This window comes from Bos taurus, chromosome 17, assembly GCF_002263795.3.
Source record: "Bos taurus isolate L1 Dominette 01449 registration number 42190680 breed Hereford chromosome 17, ARS-UCD2.0, whole genome shotgun sequence".
Taxonomy (NCBI): Eukaryota; Metazoa; Chordata; class Mammalia; order Artiodactyla; family Bovidae; genus Bos; species Bos taurus.
Window position 1 is genome coordinate 41217823 of NC_037344.1, and position 12246 is coordinate 41230068.

At 38.2% G+C, this 12246-nt stretch overlaps 1 long non-coding RNA gene across 1 annotated transcript in view; it reads right to left on the reverse strand.

The window, feature by feature from the left end:
- LOC132342564 (uncharacterized) overlaps positions 1-11480 on the reverse strand; it is a 41609-nt gene extending 30129 nt beyond the window's left edge. The window contains exons 1-2 of the long non-coding RNA XR_009490972.1: positions 11118-11480; positions 10675-10786 (exon numbers count right to left, since the gene is read on the reverse strand). This is a non-coding gene — a long non-coding RNA (uncharacterized lncRNA). The remainder of the gene's footprint in view (positions 1-10674; positions 10787-11117) is intronic.
- Positions 11481-12246: the final 766 nt, after the last annotated feature.

Below are 12246 nucleotides of genomic sequence, written 5' to 3' on the forward strand. Positions count from 1 at the left end.
GATTTGACTGACTTTTTCTTTCCCTGACTTTTCAATTTTGAACAATGTTTAGAATAAAGAGAAATGGAAGAATTTAAGAAATATTTGGAAAGAGGAACACTTCTTCAGAAACTCAAGAGAAAGATGAACACATAGGAATAAGGAAAAAAATACAGGGTAGGGTCAGGGGGCTGAGAATTTAAAGAAAATAGCAAAACCTTTGAGTAGTCATCAGGGAGACATCAACTAGATACTTGACTAAATATAAGTAAAGGCACTGCTGCTGCTGCTAAGTTGCTTCAGTCGTGTCCGACTCTGTGCGACCCCATAGATAGCAGCCCACCAGGCTCCGCCGTCCCTGGGATTCTCCAGGCAAAAACACTGGAGTGGGTTGCCATTTCCTTCTCCAATGCATGAAAGTGAAAAGTGAAAGTGAAGTCGCTCAGTCGTGTCCGACTCCTAGCGACCCCATGGACTGCAGCCTACCAGGCTCCTCTGTCCATGGGATTTTCCAGGCAAGAGTACTGGAGTGGGTTGCCATTGCCTTCTCCAAGTAAAGGCACAGTTTGCCAGTATTCTGAGCCACATTTCCAGGGGAAAAAAAAATCCAAATTTTGAATAATTTTTCAAGTACTTCTGGAGTTACATATGAATCAATTCAGTCACTCAGTCGTGTATGATTCTTTGTGACCTCATCGACTGCAGCATTCCAGGCTTCCTTGTCCATCGCCAACTCCTGGAATTTCTCAAACTCATGTCCATAGAGTCAGTGATATCATCCAACCATTTCATCCTCTATTGTCCCCTTCTCCTCCTGTCTTCAATCTTTCCCAACATCAAGGTCTTTTCCAATGAATCAGTTCTTCACATCAGCCAAAGTATTGGAAATTCAGCATCAGCATCAGTCCTTCCGATGAATATTCAGGACTGATTTCCTTTAGGATTGACTGGTTTGATCTCCTTGCAGTCCAAGGAACTCTCAGGAGTCTTCTCCAACACCACAGTTCAAAAGCATCAATTATTTGGTGCTCAGATTTATCTATGTTCCAACTCTCATATGTAACTCATCCATACATGACTACTGGAAAAACTATAGCTTTGGCTAGATGGACCTTTGTCAGCAAAGTAATGTCTCTGCTTTTTAATATGCAGTCTATGTTTTCATAGCTTTTCTTCCAAGGAGCAAGCATCTTTTAATTTCATGTCTGCAGTCACCATCTGCAGTGACTTTGGAGCCCAAGAAAATAAAGTCTCTCACTGTTTCCCCGTCTATTTGCCATGAAGTGATGGGACCAGATGTCACGATCTTAGTTTCTTGAATGTACTCCTTTCCCAATTAGGAACCAGTCCCAATTTGTCACCAGTGAATACATATGAATACACTTTTCTATAAGCAAATAGTGTCAAATTTTCCATTATTTGAAAATACAGTCCTTGAACAGTAAGCCCAAAGAGACATGCATCATCTTAAAAAGCAGTCTTGCCTTAAAATGGAATAAATTAAATTTAAGTAAGGCAAATTATACTTTACAATCATTGGAGAAGCTGATTATGTAGCAATATTTTCTTGAGCAGCACTTTGTAAAGCTAAAGAAAAGAAATCTTATTATCTAAATAATCACCATTTAATGCATTTTTATAAACATGGATTTTCCATAGTGAGCATGTTTCTTTTTCTTAAGTAGGTCATACCTGCCATGGAAAATGTTACCTAAAAGGAAGCTTTATAACCATAAATCTTTAAAGTGTGTTTATGTATTGATTTCCCATTCATATTGGTACTATATAAAAGCAAGGAATATAATATAAAATTACATACATGTATATATTTGGTCTCTGAAATGCCATGAAAAGTGGCATTTTGCTAGGAAAATTATAGCACTTTTTAAAAATATAATTTGCATTCAACCCACATGAAAGCAGTAGAAATCTATTCCATGTGAAAATTAATTATTCCTATCTTCAATATTGGCTTTGACAAGGCAAGAAACAGTTGGAGTCATTCTAATTTGCTTCAAGTAGTGGTCATTAGAGAGGGTGTGAGAGCAGCTCTCCACTCAGTTCTCTCCAATTATTATAAGACACACAATAAACCTCTTAGAAAAGCAAATTCTCTGAGTTCATCACCCTTATCCCCCTCGGGATCTATAATGTAACGTATTTCTCTCTCTTTCAGTTTCATTTAAATATTACTGAGGAGCCATTACAGATTTTCATTGGAAACCACTCTGAAGGTTTTTTTTCTTTTTTATGATTCAGCCTTTTACATGTCATTTATTTATTTATTTATTTTCAGCTTAAAATAATGTTTCTTTTCTTTTTTTTAATATAAATTTATTTATTTTAATTGGAGGCTAATTACTTTGCAATATTGTATTGGTTTTGCCATACATCAACATGAATCTGCCATGGGTATACACGTGTTCCCCATCCTGAACCTCCCTCCCACCTCCCTCCCCCTACCAAGGTTTTTAATGTTAAAATGTGAAACCAACTAGAACTCTCTGAAGGTTTTCACAAGGTTTGCTATTATGTCATAAGTTCTACATCTTGTGTTATTAGAGTGTCATTCTGTATAAATATTCATTTACATTTATAATTGAATAAATTATATTTTTATAATATACATACATTTATATGTGTCAGGAATTTAATGTGGTTTCCATGTAGGGGTTGAGCCTATGAGTTGAGCTTGAGCTGGGTTATTTCCCCATTACTTTGGAGCCCAGTTTTGGGTCATGTGAGGATATGAGGGTATATCTTGAATGCCTTGTCCTCATGCCTGCCCAGGTGAAGTCCATGCTCTGTAATGCTTTACCTGACATACCATATACTGACTAGGTGTCATCCATCAGCCAATCCTTTTTGAGTTTTAGTTCACCTTACAGTCGTGATAGTTCAGTATCTTATCCAAACGTATGTCTTGGGGGAGTCATAGCGCATTTCCACAGTCTTCTTGTGACTAATCCCTAGAACTGGCAAAAGTCCACAGGTAAGAACTAAAGAGGCAGAGAATGCAGATGAGTTAAGGAAAGGCTGGGAACAAGGCTTCAGACTCCAATACGTATAATCTTACACAACAGTGGAACTTTGGAAAGGTTCTTAAATTCCTTTCTGCAATTAGGTAATGGTAGTTGGCAGAATAATAGCCCTCCAAAGATGTCCCTGGTACCTGGGAATATGTAAACCTGCAGAGCCGAAAGGGCCTTTGAAGATGTAATCAGGGTTGTGTACCTTAAAGCAGAGAAAGTATCCTGGATTATTGGGGTGGGCTCAATCTAATCACAGGGCCTTTAAAAGCCAAGGACACTCTTTAGCTGGCAGAAGGAGGCAGAGGAGAGGTACAGCAGAGGTGGATTCTGAGCACAAAAAGGAATTGGCACACTGTAGCTAGCCCCGTTACAGGATAGGATCAGGGAGAGGCTTCTTCCAGGAGCTAAGGGCAGCCTCCAGCTCAAAGTCAGAATCTGGAATCTCAGTTCTACCACCACAAGAACTGGATTTTGCCAGCAACCTGAAGAAGCTAGGGAATGGATTCTCCTGTGGTACCTCTCTGTAAGAATCCAGCCAGGAAACACTTTGATTCCAGCCTGGTGAACCTAAAGCAGGGGAAGCAATTGAACCAACCCAGAACCTGACCTACAGACTGTGAGAAAATCATGGGTGCTGTTTAAAGACATTTAATCTGTGCGATTTGTGTAGCAATAATAGGAAGGTGATATAGTAATTAATACCCTTAACAATTTTGAAGTGAAGTTTTGCTGCTTTTATGTAAACTAAATGACAGTAATGTTTCCTTGAAGCAAAGCTTTTCCTTAATCACATCAAAATTTGATTTTGATTTGATGATATAGGTTTGCTTAATCTAATCTAAATATTTACCTGTGATCAACCTTAAATATGAGCAACACACGCCAATCTTCAGTTTTATGTGACACTGTCTCACTTATATTATCTCAAGTAGTTATAGAAATTGAAGAATAAAGGTGGGATACCTTGGTGTCTCACGATCATAACAGCTTTCATAAATAAATACCAATATGCAGTTAAATGTGTTCTTTGTTTCATGTCTGGACATCTGGGCTCTTTACTGTTTGACTCACATCAGCTAGTGTCCTTGAGTAAATTCCTTATCTCTTGGGATGTCAATGATATTATCTCTGAAAGAAGAGAATTCCTGAAAATGTTCTGTTCAACCTTTGCCAGCCCTGAGAGCCTGTGGTTCTTTCTGAGAACAGGACAATAAAGAAGAGGTAGGGGTTAGTGACGGGAGCTGGAAAAGGGGAGACTGTCCTGACTTCACCTTTCTCAGAGAGCTGTCAAAGGACAAAAACAATAACAACAAAATGTTTTCCCTTTCTACCTTCCATCTGGGATAAGGTTTTAGTTCCCTTGAACTAGGCAGGTGTTCATCGAACATGCAATTGTCTTTCCTGGACTCCTTGTTTTCTCCATATGCTGTTCATTTCACCTTTCTGTTTTGAAAAATGTTTAAAATTTGTTTAAAAGAACCAAAATAAATACAAGTTTTGATGTTTCCTTCTGTTAGTCATCCATGGACATTTTACTCTATCCCTAAGTCAGTAAAATTTGTCTTTTTCTCTCTCTACACTGTTTTTAAATTCTTTGGGAACACATTATTACATTTCTAAAAACTTTGTTTCACTCTGGTGATAAAGTAGCTAAACCAGGCTCAGAAGTCAGTTTTTAAAATTGAAGTATAGTTGATTGACAAGGTTTCAGGTGTACAGAAAACAGTGACTCAGTGGTAAAGAATCTGCCTGCAATACAGGAGACCCAAGTTGAATCCTTGGGTCAGGATGATCCCCTGGAGGAGGGCATGGTATTCTTGCCTGGAAGATCCCATGGACAGAGGAGCCTAACGGGCTACAGTCCATAGGGTTGCAAGGAGTCAGACACAACTGAAGTGACTTAACACACATACACTCATATGTGTGTGTATATATATGTGTGTGTGTGTGTGTATTTATATATACTTTTCCAGATACTTTTTCAAGTTCTTTTCCTTATAAGTTTTACAAGATATTGACTATAGTTTCCTGTGCTATACAGTAGGTCCTTGTTAGTTACCTGTTTTATCTATAGTAGTGTGTATGTGTTAATTTCAATCTCCTATTTATGCGTCTTCCCTGCTATCCTCCTTGACAACCACACGTTTGTTCTCTATATCTGTGGGTCTATTTCTGTTTCATAGGTAAGTTCATTTGTATCATGTTTTAGATTTCACACATAGATAATATTGTATGATATTTGTCTTTATCTAACTTGCTTCACTTAGTATTATAATCTCTAGGTTTCTCCATGTTCTTGCAAATGGCATTATTTCATTCTTTTTTATGACTGAGTAATATTCCATTATGGGGCTTCCCAGGTGGCACAGTGGTAAAGAGTCCATCTGCCAAAGCAGGATATGTAGGAGACTCAAGTTCATTCCCTGGGTCTCTGGGTCAGGAAGATCCCCTGGAGGAGGGAATGACAATGCACTCCAGTATTCTTGCCTGGAGAATCGCATGGACAGAGGAGCCTGGCAGGCTACAGTCCATAGGGTCACAAAGAGTCGTACAAGAGTCGTAACTGCTTTACAATGTTGTGTTAGTTTCCGCTGTACAACAAAATGAATCAGTCATATGTATACATATATCCCATCCTTCTTGAGCCATCTCCCACCTCCCCGCCACCCGCCCCCGCCAGCACCATGCTATCCTCTAGATCATCACAGAGCACTGGGTATAATTGTTTCTTGAGAATTATGTATGTTAAATTCAAATGGAATGTTCAGTGTGTTCCTCCCACAAGCTGCTGTCTGTTTTGCTGTGGGATACGTGGAGGATCTTCTCCGTGTTTCAGAAGGACCAGCTTACAGGACACCAGGCTGCAGTGAGGCTCCCAGGGCTGCGTACACCTCCTCATTCATTCCTGGCAGCTGACCTGAGATTTTATTTGACATAACCTTCCTTAACATCCTTAAGCAAACCTTGCATGAGCCCTAAAAACTCATGTCTATATGAGGGAAGCATCCCTTCCACACACAGAAAATCCCCCAACTCTCTCCCCTCTAACCCCCTCTCAATAGTAATTGTCTGCCCTGTGCCGAGGTTTTCCATTTCCACCTCTCATCCGGATTTTTCTCAAACATTTAAACATGCTCACAATGTTTCTCACATTTTGAACAGTTCTCTGAGTTTAGCTATGTTCTATTTCCTCCTCATAACCCCAATTCCCCCGATCGTTCAGGGTGTACTATTTTTCTTTCCCCAAATCCTACCATCTCCTCGACCCACTTACTTATGATACCCACTTACTTTTAAGAGTCTAGATGCAATGGAAAATTTCCAGAACTTATTTCATTTGACCACTCATTGCCATAAAACATCTCGACTGCTCATCCCTATTGAAAACCTCTTCATTTAGTTCCAACACTATATTCTCTGATTTTTCTTCTATCCAAGGGGTGGTTTTGTCTCCTTTGGAAATATTTGGCAGTTTGATGGTAATCTAATCTAGTAATCAAATATTGGAATTTCTAAGGCTGTGTTCTAGGGTCTCTAATTTGTTTCTTTCTGTGTACCCTTCCCACCTGAGATTTCAGTGAAGTATGCGAATCTCCGGATAAATGCGTTTTAAGTATGACAGACTCAGCATGTCCATGACCAAATTCATTATCTTGCCTCCCATATCTGCTCCTTAACTGTGGTTTTCTACCTCAGATAATAGCAATACAAGCCGTTCAGTTAGGTACACCAGAAGCAGGAATTATTTTTGGTACATAACTTTGTCCCACCTCCTCATACCTGTCCTGTGTCAAATCTATCACCAAATCCTGTGGGTTTTTCTCTCCCCAACACTTTTGAACCTGACACCTTCTATATTCCTATGCCCTGCATCCTGGTCCAAGCTACATCCGTTATCTCCAGACTGCTGGCACAGGTGCCCCGGCATCCCTCCTGCCCACCTCCCAATTCTTTTGCATAATTCTGCCAAGGGCACATTTTTGAAATACACATCTTTGCTACCTTGGATTGTAAAACCTTGAATTGCTCTTCACTGAAGGGTTAAAAGTAATTTTAAATATGGTTTAAAACAAAACATCTCTGTATGGCCTGGCCCTTGCTTGCAGTTTAGGTCCTAGCTCATACAGTTCTCCTTATTCATTTTCTTGGCATCAGTTCTACTATTCATCATTTAATATCAGAAATGTAAAAATAAAAGAGAGAGAAAGAGAAAGAAAAGACAACTTTCCTCTACAATCTCAACAGTATTTCTGAGTGTGTTGTTTTCTCTGTCACCTTTTTTTCTCCAGTGGGTAATGCCTACTTGTCCTTCAACTCTGGGGTTAAAGAATCTTCTTTATTATGCTTCCATAGCACAATATTTTTTGGTACTTTTGCATTTTCCCCCTCATTTGGTGTTGACTTTATCTTAGTTTGTACTCATACTTTTATTAATTTGATGCTGAAATAACTTCTTTGTCCCACTGTTTGATAGGACCATAAATGTTGAAAATAAATCAATTTTAACTTTTAGCTGAATCTGTCACTATTAGGGGCTCAACTAGTATTTCTTTTATATTGAGTAAATGAGTCTTGTTATCATTAAACTACAACTAAAATGCAAACTTCCCTATACCTGTGCTGGACTCTATATTTCTACACTTTCTTACCTATCATATTTCCAGCACCAGCCCCCTTCTTTTCCATTGTTTATTTCCTCTCATTATTCTGTATTTCTAATAAATATTCCAATACTCAATCTCATCAAAACAAGTTAGTTTTACTTATTTGTGGGGTTGCTACTTCTCCTGTTTCTAGGACTGGTATCTGCTATGATAATTTTCATAGGTTTAAGGTAATCAGTTCTAAAATATTCATTTCTAGTCCTCTAGAGTTCATGATCTTTTGATCAGTGATAACCAGCTCCATCACCTTCTCAGCATCTTCCAAAGAATTTGCATCCCATTAATGTATACATTCGTTTAGAATAGTTAATGAGTTTTGAGAGTTCCATGGTTGTCCAGTGGTTAGGACTCTGTACTTTCACTGCCAAGGCACTGAGTTCAATTCCTGCTCAGAGAACTAAGATCCCACAAGGTCAAGCGTGGCCAAAATAGATAAAGGGCTGAGGGGAGACACTATGCATGACACTGCAGCATGAGTTAATGAACAAAGCAAGAAGATAGTGACCTGTCTGCTAAGAATGTTGAATCAATGGATAATCAGATTGAAATCTTAAAAATAATAGAATATGTCCATGGGGTTTATAATGAAATCTTTAAAAATTGCTAATATTAGAGAAGATGACTAATACTTTCTTTGGTATTTAGTTATATTAAGTAGCATCTGTTTTAAAAATAAAATAGTAAATGAGTTCTTACTATGCCTAGACTCTGAAAATGACTGAGGGAGCGTCATCCTTTAGTTTCTTTGACTGGTCTGGGGAAATGCTATGGAGAGGTGCCTGTAAACAGAATATCCTGGACTAGAAGAACCTTCAGAGTTATTCTGTGGAGGGAATTAGGTTAAAAGCCTGAGTCTCCAGATACCTTGAAAGAGGACAAGCCGGGCTGTAATAGCTCAAGACACTCAGCTTCTGGTGTTACACTTTATCCTGCATTTCTTGTCTTTTCTCCTGCTCCCCACCACACAGAGAAAAAACCAGACATTTTCATCCCTCACCTTATCTTTGCCTCTCTGAAATGATCTAACTCGGAAAAAGGAGTGGACCAGGAAGAAAGCTCAGATGCTAATTTATTCTAAACTACACAGCTCAGGACAGACTGGAGCAATGTGGGGTTCAGGAAACCTTTCCCTTTTGTATCATTTAGTATGTGAGTGTGCATATGTGTGTGTGTGTGTAAGAGAGACCCAGTGAGAGAGGCCTGTGGTTCATTAGTCCCATTTTGTTTCTCTGACATCACTAGGGCTGAACTCAGTGGAATCTACCAACTTGCATCTAGTTCACATTTTAGTTGTGGAGAGACTCTACTAGTTACCTAAATGCAAATGGATAAACTTCTCTTCGTTCAACAGAGGATGAGATGGTTGGATGGCATCATCCACCGAGTTTCTCAAAATCAGTCGACATGAGTTTGAGAAAACTCTAGGAGATAGTGAAGGACAGGGAAGCTGGCATGCTGCACTCCATGGGGCTGCAATGAGTCAGACTTGACTGAGTGACTGAAAACAACAGTTAGACGTTCACATGCCCTCTGCCTAAGGTTTGATGCACTGACCACTCAATCTATCACTTTCAAACTCCCCCTTTGTATAGATGCTAAAGCACCATTCTCTGACACACCTCTGATCAAGGGTCTTTCGTACATGTTTCAAGATAAAATTCAGTGTCTTAACTACAGTACACAAGACCCTACTTGCCCCTCCCCATCAGGGCAGACTCACTGCTCACCACTGCACTGGTGCCCAGGGTGCAGCCCTTCCCAAGTCATCAGTTACCACAGTAAGGCGGTGCCACACTCTCTCATATCAATTTTCTTTATACATATGCTGTTCACTCTGCTTGGAATATCCCTTTGCCCTACCTTCTCCCTTTCCAATCTCCTTAGGAAATTCCATTCTTTTCAAAAAAAAAAGAAGAAGAAAGAAAAATGAGAAAACAAAAGAGCATTTGTACTTACTGGCCCCTCCAGCATGCTAGACACCCCCCACCATCACCACCAGTACTGTGTTTGACTTCATCCTTTTTCATTTCAATGTTCAATTGCTAAGTCGTGACCCCATGGTCTGCAGCACACCAAACTTCCTTGTCCTTTCCTATCTCCCTGTGTTAGCTTAAACTCATGTCCATTGAGTCAGTGATGCCATCCAGCCATCTCATCCTCTGTCATTCCCTTCTCTTCCCGCCCTCAATCTTTCCCACCATCAGGGTCTTTTCCACTGAGTCAGCACTTTGCATCAGATGGCCAAAGTATTGGTGCTTCAGCTTCAGCATCAGTCCTTCCAATGAATATTCAGGGTTGATTTCCTTTCCAATTGACTAGTTTGATCTCCTTGCTATTCAAGGGACTCTCAAGAGTCTTCTCCAACATCACAGTTCAAAAGCATCAGTTCTTCAGTGCTCAGCCTTCTTTATGGTCCAACTCTCACATTTGTGTATGACTACTGGAAAAAACATAGTTTTGACTATATGTATCTCTGTTGGCAAAGTGACATCTTTGCTTTTTGATATGTTGTCTAGGTTTGTTATAGCTTTGTGTCCTAGAGGCTTTATTCCTTCAACAATGTGGGGTAGACACTAAAAATTAGTTAAATATTTGTTACATTCCTAAATGTTAGACACAGTAAATATTTGCAATAAGCAAGGTTCTCATAAAAATAAAGTGGTATATTGACAACATAATTTGCATAGAAAAATCAATGTGGTTCTTTTTGTTTCTTTTTGTTAAATTTCTGCTTTGTAGACAACAGTATTGCCAGCTTTCTACTGGATTGGAGTAATAAGTTGGAATTTTCTGAGGCACTGATATTGATAGATACAAGAAAATTATGTATTATTGCAGAGCATTTGCTTATTGTTATGAAAATTATTCACTACACATGGATTTTATTTTGTTATATTTTAGCTACTACTTAGTTTGAAAATAGATGAAGTTTGCACAAATTTGTATAACTGGACAAAAGAGAAGAAACAAGAAAATGAACACGTTTAAGTTTCACTTACCTCTTACCCTCTGTGAAATCTCTAAAGTCATTTAGAGGAAGATAATCAAGATGCCCAGGACACCTCAAAGGAGGTCACTCGTTTCAACACGATGGAATTACTCTGCAAATGCCTTTGTGTTTGAAAAATAAAATTGATGAAGAGAAAGTCTTTCCTGCAAGTAAACTACAAAACCAGAACAAGCCTTCTCCCACTTCCAAGGTTAATGAAATACTACTGCTGTAAGAGACTATAAAGAAGCTTAAAGTCAAAATAATCAAAAGAATCACTTATGATTAATTTAATTCCTTTCCCTGTATCTACTTGGCATAATAACATTCTTCACATTTTTATTAAAATGTATGAAATATTAATACCTATAGTATCATTTTAAGAGGCTCTACACACTTTTTTTAAAAAAAATAAGGAGCAATTTCCCTTTAATTAGTACTAAGAAGAATTACCTGCATTTTAGAATTGATTCGTGATGAATCAGTCATATTTTCTGAAGACATTTATTCTGATTAAAAGGTAAAAAAAAAAAGTATGAACCTGGGATAATTCTCACTTCATTTGATATGCACTTCCATCATGTTACTGAACCTAGCTTCTGAATCCGTAAAACTATTCCTACTTCAGTTTCTATTATTTTTTTTTGCATATTTGACAATCAACACTGCTACCCACTGCTGAAGTAATTTTCTTGCCATTATATTTGTCAGTTTCATTCTATTTTTATCCCACTGGGGAGTGACTCATCGGTCTGCCATTTAACGAGCTTCATGTCCCTCAGTGCGGTCTCAGAGTGGCTATGTGAAGACCAACACAAAAGCAAACATTTTAAATCTGTATCCTGTTGCAAAGCAATGGTTATTTCTAGAAGTTTGAAAGTTTGACACTTTGAAATTCTTGCTCTGTTTGGATTTTGTATGACTAGGCATATTACTAAAATTGTAGTTATTGCATTAGAAATAAAGTCTCCATATTTGTCTATTTTATCTGTAGTGCCTTCCTGCTCAGCTTCAGTTAATATCATTCCATTCTTATATAATTATAATGCAAGCAATCTGACGACCAGAACTGAGACTGTGTCAGCATTTTCATTATAAACATTTAGTCTCAAAGGCACTGAAATAAACCACCCAAAAAATGATATTCAGTGGTAATACCTCAGAATGCAAATTCTCAATACCTAAAGAAAGTTGCCTGGCTATTCTTATATAGAAATATAAGTATCCCTTTACTCTGGTTGCTTTAAATACCTCAAGATAAGCTTATGTTTGAGAAAGACAGTGATTTTTATAATGAATGTTTCTCATGGGAGACTTTTTCTGTTTTATTTCTAAAAGATATCATTGGTTAGTTTTGCTATCATAATATACAATTTTCTCTTTAATGGGCACCCTAAGCCTCATTCATATCCTTCATATCTTTTCAATGTAATTCATTTGCGGGGCATTTCTAATGTAATACAGGATAAAACAACTAACCTGGGCTGTAACCCAAAATTGCAGGTTTGTTTTATGACTTGGTCTTCATGTCCCTTGCTATTAATTTTTTAGTCAAGTATACTTGATTGATAATATTATAGTA